The 12,056-nt window shown below is 36.6% G+C and overlaps 1 pseudogene; it reads left to right on the top strand.

Moving 5' to 3' along the window:
• Positions 1–7,919: 7,919 nt before the first annotated feature.
• Positions 7,920–8,301, top strand: LOC141511740 (ubiquitin-like FUBI-ribosomal protein eS30 fusion protein; annotated as a pseudogene).
• The last annotated feature ends 3,755 nt before the right edge of the window (positions 8,302–12,056 follow it).

Here is a 12,056-nt window from a genome sequence, read left to right as displayed (position 1 = left end):
ATAAGGGACCTAATTAGAAAATGACAGGAATCTGGCTAGGGCCAGAGGACTGGCAAAGTCACAATATCATATACTGAACCTTTAACAAAAGGTTGGGTAGGGGGGAAGGGAGAAGGGGAAGACCTTAATTGTTTGACTAGGAAAGTAATGGAATTTTTTTCAGTTTATTTTGTTTTTCTCTAGAATATGATTTTAGAGTAGTTTGGATCTTAGATTGGTCACGGGCTACATGGGGCTTGTAAAATCATCAGAACACTATCCAACTGGCAAACCCATCCCTCCTGCCAAATAAAGAACACTATTGGGACAAAAGGAATGTTGCTTGAACTTGACAAATTAAAATAAGATCAACCTAAAGGATCATAGAGGGATATTTTGAGACCAAAGAGAAACTAACTGTAAAAGTCATGAGGTTTGGCACTTAATTACTTTTCTTTCATTTTGAATGTAGGCTTCACTAATATCTTCTGAATCTCAAGCAATAAAAGACTATTTTTTAAAAATAGCTAGATTCTGCCTGGGTAAATGTGGTTCAGGGAACTGGACTATTTGTCTAACATGTTTAAAATTTTGAAAGCAAAGGTAACTACTCCCCAGTGACCCAGTCTCATACTATGGTCACATCTGTTCCCCTAATTGACAGTGAAGGAGAGAATTGGCTGCAATTTGTTTTCCTTGGATGACATAAAAAATTTGCAAAGCAAAACACCTTCTAACAAAACTCCATTTGTGTGAAAAGCAATCAGCAAGCTCTTCCAACTGATTATAATTTGTATTAATATATTCTCTTTCATCAGGGCTTAATTACATTATAGAAATATCTAGGAAATTTAGTAACAGTCCATGACCTCACTGGACTAGAGGCAGCATGGAACCATGGGAGCAGGAATTCTAAAGTCAGATAGTCTAGATACAAATCCCATCACTGCCAGTTATTTCTGGTGTGACCTTGGACAAGTCACTTTAACTTTGAAAAATGTACAGGGTGAATTAGATGGCATTTGAAGGCAGTTAAATGTAGAAGTGAATAAACCACTACATGTATAATCAGGAAGATATATATATACTTCCTAGTTGTATGGCTCTGAGCAAGCATGTCCCTTAACTTCTGTCTGCCTCAGTTTCCTCATCTGGAATATGAGGATAAATTGTATTTTCTTCGCAGAATTATTATCAGGATTTATAATGTGCTTTGCAAACCTTAAAGAATTATAAAAATATTGTTAATATTAGTGTTGTTGTTGCTGTCATTATTATTTCCAGTACTAGATCTACAAACCTCAATAGGATGATGTTAGAGGTGGATCAGAGAAATTTAGGTTTCATTGCTTCCACCAGATATTTCAGATCAACTGGTCAATACTACTTTTCCAAAAGATCTCAGAAAATAATAAAGCATAAATTCACTTTTCTCCTCTTGCCATCAATTTAACAATAGTAAATAACTACATTTAAGTTGATATTTAAGGTTACAATGAGGCAGCTACATAGCACAGTGGGTAGAGTACAGAGTTTGACGTTGAGAAAACCTGAGTTTGAATTATGTCTCAGACATTTATCATCTGTATGACTTTAAGCAAATTATTTAACCTCAGTCTTAGTTTCCTTACTGGGAATAAAAAGAATGCCCAAATTAAGTTAACTAAAAAAAAAAAAAAGAAAATGATAAATGCTAGAGGGGATTGGGAAAAGAGATATTTAAATGCACTATTGGTGAACTGGTCTTGACCATTCAGAAAAGCAGTTTAGAACTATGTGCTCCCCCCCAAAAAAATCTATTAAATTGTGAATAGCTTTTGATAAAGAGATATCACTGCAAGGTCTATATCCTCAGAAGATCCATATATGCAAAAATATTTATAGAATCTCTTTTTTTAAGTGGAAAATTTGTAAACTGAGGGGATGTCCATCAATTCTGCTGTAAGAAATGCTGAAGGGAATCGTTTCAGAAAAAACTGGAAAGACTGGTATGATGTAATGGAAAGAGAAGCAAGAAGTCCCAGAGAACATTTATACAATAACAGTATTATAACGATAATCCTCTTTGAAAGACAGGAACTCTAATCAGCATAATGACCAACCACAGTTCTAAAGGACTCATGATGAGACATGCTATCCACTTCCAGATAGACAACTGATGGACTTGGAGTGCAGATGGAAGCTTATTTTCTTTTCTTTCTTTTTCCCACTTTTTTTGAAAGGATAATGTGAGAGTTTGTTTTGCATGACTATACAAATTTGTAATGTGTTTTTTTTCCTTTCCTTCTCAGTGGGTGAGGGAGGAGAGAATTAAAAAAATTCAAAGCTGAAAATGATAAAACTTAATTAAAAAATAATAGCACCTACTTCATAGGAATATTGTGAGGCTCAAAAGAGGTATTATACATAAAAATACTTTGCAAACTCTAAAATACTCTTTTAATTCTAATTATTTATTGATTATTCAAAGTAGTGGATATTTTCACATTTTTTATACTCTTTTCTCTCTATCATTAATATTCTTTCTGCTCCCTCAGTGTCATATGTTTTATATTTTGAACCCTACATTAAAATTCATTTTTTCTTTTCTTTTTTGGTTTATGCAAGGTAGTGGGGTTAAGTGACTAACCCAAAGTCACACAGGTAAGTGATCATTAAGTGTCTGAGGCTGGATTTGAACTCAGATCCTTCTGCCTCCAGGGCCAGTGCTCTATCCACTGTACCACCTAACTGCCCCTTAAAGTTCTTTAGCAATATGTGAATAGTTTCTGCAAGGTTGCCTTTTGAGATCGTTTTGATCTGTGGTGTAGAGATTAGTATGTTTTTCAAGGCAAGTAGACTTTTGTCCACATTGTTCTCAGTCTCTCATCATGACCTCATTCCATATCATTGATAGTTTTAAAACAGTCAGTCCTCAGAGTGTAGAGACAGAGAGGCTTTGAGTTTAGGACCAGTGACTCTCTTCTTTCTAAAGGTTAGCCTAGACAAACAAGTAAGTATTTATTAAGTCACTACTGTGTATCAGGTAAAGTCCTCAGTACTGGGGATACAAATATCAGTATAAAAATGTCTCTGCCTTAAAAGTATTTACAATCTATCTGGGATGGCAGAGACAACATGTAATACATACATACATACATGTCCAACTTTTCTTGACCCCTTGGAACATACTGTTCATGGGATTTTCTTGGCAAAGACCCTGGAGGGGCTTGCCATTTCCTTCTCCCATAGATTAAGACAAATAGAGGTTTAAGGATTTGTTCAAGGTTAGTGTCTTACTAGTGTTTGAGACTGGATTTGAACTAAAGTTTTCTTGACAATAGCATCAGAGGTCTATCCACTGAACCACCTATCTGCCTAGAACTATGATTATCTTCCAGAAATGTTTGTCCACAACAATAATAGCCATATCTGATATGTTTATCTGTGTCATCAGTTGATAAATATTCAAAACATGCAAACTAACTTTTGAAAAACATAATTGATGTTGCAAGTTGAATATTATGATACAGTTTAAAATCAAACAGATGATTCTTTCTCTTTAATATCCATTCCTTTGGATTATTTGTGCCATGGCTTGTCTTCATCAATATGGTTAATTCAGGATTGACCATTGATATCAAATGAGGTCATCATAAGTGACTAAGAACAATGTGGACAAAATGTCCACTTGCCGAAAATTGTTTTTGCCCTGAGGAGCTCTGGATCAACCTGAACTAAGACAAAAATGTAGGGTAAATCTTAAAAGTTTGCTCTACTGAAGAGAAGACAGTTTAAGAGAGAGGCAGCATGGCAGTCTCAGGAAGACCTGGGTTCAATTCCTGTATCTGACACATACTGACTGTATGATCCTAGGTGAGCTATAAACTCAGTATTCCAAGCAGGTCTCTAAGAGAAAAATGTAGAGAGAATATTTTTTTTAGGTTCTTGCAAGGCAAATGGGGTTAAGTGGCTTGCCCAAGGCCACACAGCTAAGTAATTATTAAGTGTCTGAGACCGGATTTGAACCCAGGGACTCCTGACTCCAGGGCCGGTGCTCTATCCACTGCGCCACCTAGCCCCCCTGAGAGAATATCTTCAGGGGAAAGTTACACATCTGCATTGGTAGAGATCAGTCCCCCTCTATGAATCCTCTATATCAATGAAATCACAAGGCAATACGAACTGGTGAGCTAACTCAATGGACTATCCAAATATCTCTATACCTAGACATAGGCATCCTTTAGTCACTTTATTTCTTTCTATATGAATTGGTGGCAAAAATCTATTTTGACTCATTGGGGAGTCTGATGAGACATAATGAAATAAATGTGGCTAGAGCTCTTGACTTGTAGTCAAGAGGATGTGAGTTCAAATCCTATCTCAGACCTGTAAATGACCTTGGACTTGCCACTGCAGTTCTCTGGTCTTCAGTTTCCTCTCCTAGAGAATAAAAGTTGTAGATTTGATGGACTCTAAGACCACTTCTAATTCTGAATCTACCATCTTGTGATTAAAGGAGTGAGGAAACTGTGAATGGTACAAAAATTATTGATCAGGAACTGTTAGATCAGAAAGGGAAGAAGGTTGCTCATTTAGCAAAAGTGAAGGATGGAAGGGGCAGCTCAGTGGCATAGTAGATAAAGCACCAGCCCTGGAGTCAGGAGTCCCTGGGTTCAAATCCGGTCTCAGACACTTAATAATTACCTAGCTGTGTGGACTTAGGCAAGCCACTTAACCCCGTTTGCCTTGCCAAAAAAAAAAACAAACTAAAAAAAAAACCGAAAAAGTGAAGGATGGGCAGTTATTGGCAGCCTATTTTCCACTGGGACTTCAAAATCTTAAATAAAAGCAATTTTAAAAAAACTCTAAAGTAAATCTTTCAGTATATTGGGTGGATTTATCTTAGGACCATATGGGACATGAATGAAGTTGCAAGCCTACATCATTGGCATTATTGTTTTATGCATTTAAAAATATTTTTTTGAGAAAAGGGCCAGAGATTTTCACCAGTCTGCTAAAAGTGACCACAAACAAAAACAGGTTAAGAACTCTTGACCTGGGAGGGTTAAGGGGTTGTTTATAACCATTCGAACAAAAAAACTTTTTAAAGACATGTGACATAGCTATTAATGGCAGTATTGTTCTTAGTTTAATTTTCAACCCCCTTGGAAAATATGTGTGGAGGGAAATTTGTTCCTAGCATTTATCAAGGCCCCTTTATAATTAGTTGCAAATCATTGTTCCTTTGCTATTCATTATAAAAAAGGCTATTCAGAAATAGCCCTGGGATGATATTCATGTGGATGAATATAAAATTCCACAAAACATTTTAAATTGCAAATAAAGAAAGAAGATATTTGCGTGGAAAGAAGGAAAAAAATTAGGGCCAGTCCTATTTTGTACAATTCTGGTGTTCTTTGGGCCAACGATGGCCTTTTCACTAATGGCTCCTGGGTAATATGTTGTAGGTGGGGCTCCTTCAAACATGATAAAAAACATTCTCATGTAGTAATTTCATGCTGAATTTTGATTCTTCATTTCTAGAGCATCTGTAGTAATTATATATCATTTTATTGCCTGATAAATGAAAAATGGAAAAAATCAAATTCTCATTTAAGATTCTAATATTACGTATACGTAAATATATGTATAGTGATTTCACTTGCAATGAATACTGAATCAACATGAATAACCTTGTAATTAGTGAATGACATGGGAAATTACAATCATACATTTTTCATCTTCAAGTATTCATATAGCTCTTATAATATCCTTCCCATTAAGAAATAAGGTATGGTTAGTGGGATAAGGTAAGATAGCAGTTCTCCCTGAGTTACACAGTATATAGAGTGCTGAACTTGGAGTCAAGAAGACCTGAGTTCAAATCCTGCCTCAGACTTACTGAGTGACCCTGGTCAGGTGACAGAAAAAATAGTGCTTTTTATAGTAGAGAACGTTTCTCCTTTTAAAAGTAGCCTATACTAATGAATCAAAAGTCCAGCCTCACTCCTCAGATGCATTTTCTAGAACATAGGTCATCATTAACTATTATGAATGTGGACAATCTATATCTAACATGTAGAGATAAATGTAGCAGATGCATATATCATACTACAAAGCACCTGACTCATTGCAGGTATATATTTATTATAATATTATTATATTATTATAGTTATACATATGACTATAATAAATATTATGATGAATGTTTAATCATTGATATGGTATATCCATTTGATAGTATCACATATATCATCACATGTATGATATTATAAAAATGGTATAGAAAACATACATATTTTAAATAAATATACTAATATAAATATAATCTATATTGTAGCATGTACACTTTATATTGACATATATGACATCTAATGGCCTATAATTTAAAAATAGGTATATAGGTGGATGATCTATCTATAAGATGTTTTGTTTTATTTTACTGGCGGGGGTCTAGACATACATTTTCTTTGGTCTAAGAAAATCCCTGGAGATAAACTCCTTATAATAATACAGATTAGGAACCATTCCATAACTCAGTCTTAGAGATCTGCCTGCTACAATGAGAAGTATAGGACATCTATATTTTATAATCTTAAGGAAATGAATATTAAGAAGAGAAGTTTCTCATAGGTTTTAGCATACAAATAACACTATAGTCAAATTTCTTTTTCTATAAGCCAAAAGCAGTGTCTAATGGACCTCTTAGATAATATGGCCATGCTGTGAGACTTGGAAAAATCACTTCTCTTCCTTAGGCCCCAGTTTACTCATCTGTAGAATAAGGGAGATGGATTAGTTGATTTTTAAGATTCCTCCTTGTTCTAAATCTTAAAAGCTTTTGATATGAAATTTTTTGCTAGGGTTTCTAGATCTTTTAGGATCCAAAAGATGACAAAGGCTGACTGTTTTTTTCCATATTCTAGAAGAAACTATATTGCAATTATAGCTAGTTATGGTTTGTACTTTTTGCTAGCAACTCTTAAATTCAAATGTGACAACACACAAGAATTCAGGTTTATTGATAGAAAATAGCTGCTGCATTAAACTTTCCCTTGGGTTTGCCAATGGCAGGAAGCAGGGTGAAATAGGCCTTATCAAGAAAAAGCACCTTGCTTACTGTGTATATCTTTCTGAATAGAAAAGGACCACACTAATGAATTCTGAAAGGTCATTTTGTCTAGATTCAGGAAAGTTGCTATATATATATATGTTTTCAGACAGGACTGTAGGGCTATCTCTTACCCAAATAAATGTCCAGTAACATCTCCCCCATCCCCTTCAAAAAAGGAGGCAGCAGTTAATGGGGTTAGAAATTTAACAGTCCTTCAGGATTTGTCATTTTTCCCCTTTTGTTCTCTGTAGAATTAAATTATCTGTTGTATCAAAGCAGTCCCAGAGCAGTTTAACTCGATTTCTGGAGTAAATGATCCTTGATTTCCTTATGAGTCAGAGAGAAACTCAGAACAATTTTAAAAGACATCAATATGTTCCTAATAATACATTTAATAAAATTTACTTTCTGAAATTATATTGTGCCTATTTCTGCCTTTAGAAATGTCTGTACTTTGATGAATATAGAACCTTCTGAAAAAGAAAACTTAGGAGTCTTGGTCATTCATCACTGCTTTACTAAAGTGAATGATTTATTAGCAATTGTTGTTATACCAAAATGAGTTCCTGTAGAAAATGGATAAAATTACATGGGAAATTATTATGCAATGGAAATTAGATAAATTATTCCCAGTGTATGGGTTTACTCAAGTAAATAATCCCACCAAACAGTCTAGTCAATAATAGAACTCACTACTCTCCAACTATTTCGTTTTCAAATCTAAAGAAAACTATAAACTTTAGCCACTGAAAAAACAACATTGTGAGTCCCCAGCTCCTGCCTCTCTTTCTGGCCTCCATCATTTCCTTGGTGGAAACAGTACCATAATGTTCAAGGTTTCACCATGCAGCTATTTCTAGCTCTGCACACCCATGAGGTGATCCGGCAGGAGCCCATGATTCAGATCAAGGGTCATGTGGCATCCCTAGAGGGCATCACTCTGAGGATCAGGTCCTGCTGCTAGGTGATTCCCGTTGGAGGATGAAGACGTCTTGGGATAGTGTGGTGATGGAGCCTCTGTCTACTCTGGAATGGTTAACCAAATGCTAGGAAATAAAACACATGGCTCTCTGGCCCTTAGAAAAGTGAGGGGTCAGACTCCCAGGATGACCAAACAGGAGAAGAAGAAGACTGGACATGCAACAAAGAGAATGTGGCACAACAAATGCTTTGCCAATGTAGTGCCCACCTTTAGCAAGAACACGGGTCCCAGTGCCAACTCCTAAACCCCTGGCAGTTTCCATCTGTTCCCAATAAAGATTCTTCAACTAAACTGAGAATAAGAAAAGAAAACAATATTTTTCTCTCTATAAATAAATATCACATTATCAACTCAGCATGTATTGTCTAGCGCATGACTGGACCATCAGCTTAACTTTCTATAAAATTCCTCTGTGATAACAAAAAACAGATGATTCAATAAAACTAAATAGTTATTGAACAACAAAAAGAAATAAAAAAAATCCAAAATAAAAAGGAAAGTAGACCAGAGGAAGGAAGGGACTAATTTCTGATACAAATCTCACATCAAGAATCTGTATGGAATTGATAGAAAGTTATGAGTAAGATTCATCCACCAGCTGATGTGTCAAAAGAATATGACCAAGTGATTCTCAAAAAAAGGAATATATATTATCAATTAAAAAGATTCAGATAGGGCAGGCCAAGATGGTGGCATGAGGACAGGTTTTCCCAACATTTCCCAACATTCCAAAAAAACTTAAAATTATGACTCTGTCAAGAGACAGAACCCACAGAAAGACCCAGTGAAACAATGCTCCATCCCAAGGTAACCTGGCAGAGCGTGGGAAGGCTCTGTTCCATGGGGTTAAAGGGGGTGGCAGTGCAACCAGGATCACCAGACTGGAGTGAAGAAGTTCCAGCCTTCTGGGAACAGCCCACGGGGTGCCTGGGTCCCTGGGAGTGCCGGCTTGTGCCAGCAGAAGAAGTTTCCAGACCTCCCAACCCAGGAAACACCAAGAATAACTTGGAAGATAGTAGGAAAACCTCTGCCAGAGTGAGCATGGAGCCCAGGCTAGTGTGGCCTGTGTAGTCTATGAAAAAGGCTTTCATGCAGGAAACAGAAAAGGTCCATGGAGCTGCCCAGCAGGGAGTCACCAGGCAGCTGCTCCCAGAGCACTCAGCCAATGGAAGGTAAGGGGGTAGGGGGATGTGGTCAAGGTCTCTCCTCTGTCCCTGGGACAGAACTCTGGTGCTTTGTCCATATTCAGACCCTGGTCACAGTCTGGGCCCCCATACTACCATAGCAGAGCAGGGATCCTCTTCACAGCTCCAGGGCAGTGGGGAGTGCTTGTGGTCATCCATAGACCAAAGCCCAGACCAAGAGAGCAGTCAGAGACTCGCATGAGACCTTGAAGGAACAGAGGCCCTTGAAGGGGTGTCCTAATAACAACTATATATATATATATATATATATATATATATATATATATATATATATATATATATATATAAAATAACTAATAATAACTACAGTCAGGATAACACCGGACTTAGCAGCATACACAATAAGAGCTCATAGGACTTGGAAATAATAATGCTCAAAAGCTTGGGAAGCAACCCAAAACCAGGGCATAGACTGGGAAAGTGAATAAACAGAAAAAAAGTAACCTGACCATAGACAATTACTTTGGAGGATCAAAACATACACTCCACTCAAAAGATGACAAAGTCCAAGCTTCTGTAGCCAAAGCCTCCAAGAAAAATAGGAATTGGACTCAGGCTATGACGGAGTTCAAAAAAGATTTGGAAAATCAAGTAAGGGAGGTAGAGGAAAAATTGGGAAGGGAAATGAAAGAGATACAGGAAAGTCAGCAGCTTGGTCAAGGAGATACAAAAAAAATGCCAAAGAAAACATGTTATAAACTAGTTGAGGTCAAATAGAAAAATCAGTCCAAAAGGTCAATGAGGAGAACCTAAAAAAAGCAGAATTGGCCAGATGGAAAAGGAGATAAGAAAGCTCTCAGAAGAAAACAACTCTTTCAAATGTAGATTAGAGCTAAAGGAAGCTGATGACTTTTCAAGGAATCAAGAAACAATAAAAGAATATTAAAAGAATGAAAAACTAGAAGAAAATGTGCAATGTCTCATTGGAAAAGCAACTGATCTGGAAAAACAGATCCAGAAGAGACAATTTAAAAAGTATTGGGCTACCTGAAAGTCATGATCAGGAAAAGAACCTTGACCCTTATAAAGAATTTCCTGGAGGAAGTTGCCCTGATATCCTAGAAACAGAGGGTAAAATAGAAATTGAGAGAATCCACAGATCTCCTGAAAGAGATACAAAAAACCAACCCCCAGGAATATTATAGCCAAGTTCCAGAACTCCCAAGTCAAAGAGAAACTATTACAAGCAATCAGAAGGACACAATTCAAATATCATGTAACTACAGTCAGGATCACACAGGACTTAGCAGCATCCACAATAAGAGCTCATAGGACTTGGAAAATAATATTCTGGAAGGCAAAAGAGCTTGGGATGCAACTGAGAATCAACTACCCAGCAGAACTGAATATCCTCTTCCAGGGGGAAAAAAGATGGACATTCAATGAAACAGGGGAATTTCAAATGTTCCTGTTGAAACAACCAGAGCTGAACAGAAAGTTTGATCTTCAAGTACAGGACTCAGGTGAAGCATAGAGAGGGTAAACAAGAAGGATAAATTATGAGGGATTTAATGATGATGAACTGCATGTATTCCTGCATGGGATGATGTTACTGATAATACTCATATGAACTCTCTCATTTATTGGAACAGTTAGAAGAAGCAAAAATAGTCAAGGCACAGGAGGGAGCTGAATATGAAAGTGTAATATATTATAAAGATGGAGTCAATGGGTGAAAAGGGAATGTACTGGGAAGGAAGAGAAAGGAGAGGTAGAATGGGCTAAGATAAGAGTCATGAAAAAGCTTTGTCTCACATCCAGGACCATCTCTAGTCATCCTGATTCATATCTGACCATTGGATCCAGATGACTCTGGAGGAGAAAGTGAGGTTGGTGACTTAGCAAAGCCCCTTTCCCGTACACTCAATGCTTAAATCCAATTCTCTTGCTTTTCATGGCATCATATCCCTGGTGTTAGGGTCTGTGTGTCTGTCTATCTCTGTTTCTGTGTGCATCTGTATAAATTTCATAGTCAGCACAGTAATTGCTCAAAACTAAAAACAACTCATGTTTTGTTATTGCAATTTGTCTTTCATTCTCAGAGAAGACCAATAACATCAGGTGGGTGATGTCTTCACTTGTTCATGAATTGAATTTAAATGAAACAAAGCTGGGCAAAGTCTTCAACCTCACTATCTTCTCCAGAATCATCAGAGCCCAGTGACAAGAGTTAAGACAACTAGTGATGGCCCAGATTGTAATGGAACACCTTGATCATTTCAAATTGGGTCTTTCCCAGATCCCATTTTGACTGAGACAAAGCCCATTGAATGACCTAGGGCTAGGTAAGAACTGAGACAAAAGATGGCCTCACTTACTATCACAAAAATATTGACCTTATCCATGTGGTTTGGAATTATGCTTTGGTATAATCTCTTGGGTATTTGATTTGCTATCATACAATAAGAGCTATATAGCTGTTCATACTCCTTTATTCAGTTAGCCTATATTGATCCCTATGGTTTATTTGGATAGGAAAAAATACATACACAAATGAGAATCTATTCATAGCAGCACTGTAATAACTCAAACTAGAAACAACTCATGTGTTTTACAAATGGTTTGGACAAAGTGAAATAGAAATCATCTGTTCACAGGAGGTGACATGTATGAAGAATGCAAAGAAATATGTGATCTAAGTAGGGAGGGAGAAAAAAAAGTAAAACTAAAACAGCATATGTGCTGGCTATAACTATTTAAATAATAATCACCAAAAAAATATGGGAAAAATATGCAAAAAAGAAAAAGTTTCTTTGGAGGCACAGAAACAAAGAACACAATTTTGTTACGATAT

This window comes from Macrotis lagotis, chromosome 2 (genome assembly GCF_037893015.1).
Source record: "Macrotis lagotis isolate mMagLag1 chromosome 2, bilby.v1.9.chrom.fasta, whole genome shotgun sequence".
NCBI lineage: Eukaryota > Metazoa > Chordata > Mammalia > Peramelemorphia > Peramelidae > Macrotis > Macrotis lagotis.
Note: the sequence above shows the minus strand (reverse complement) of the source record. Positions and strands in the feature narration are given on the sequence as shown.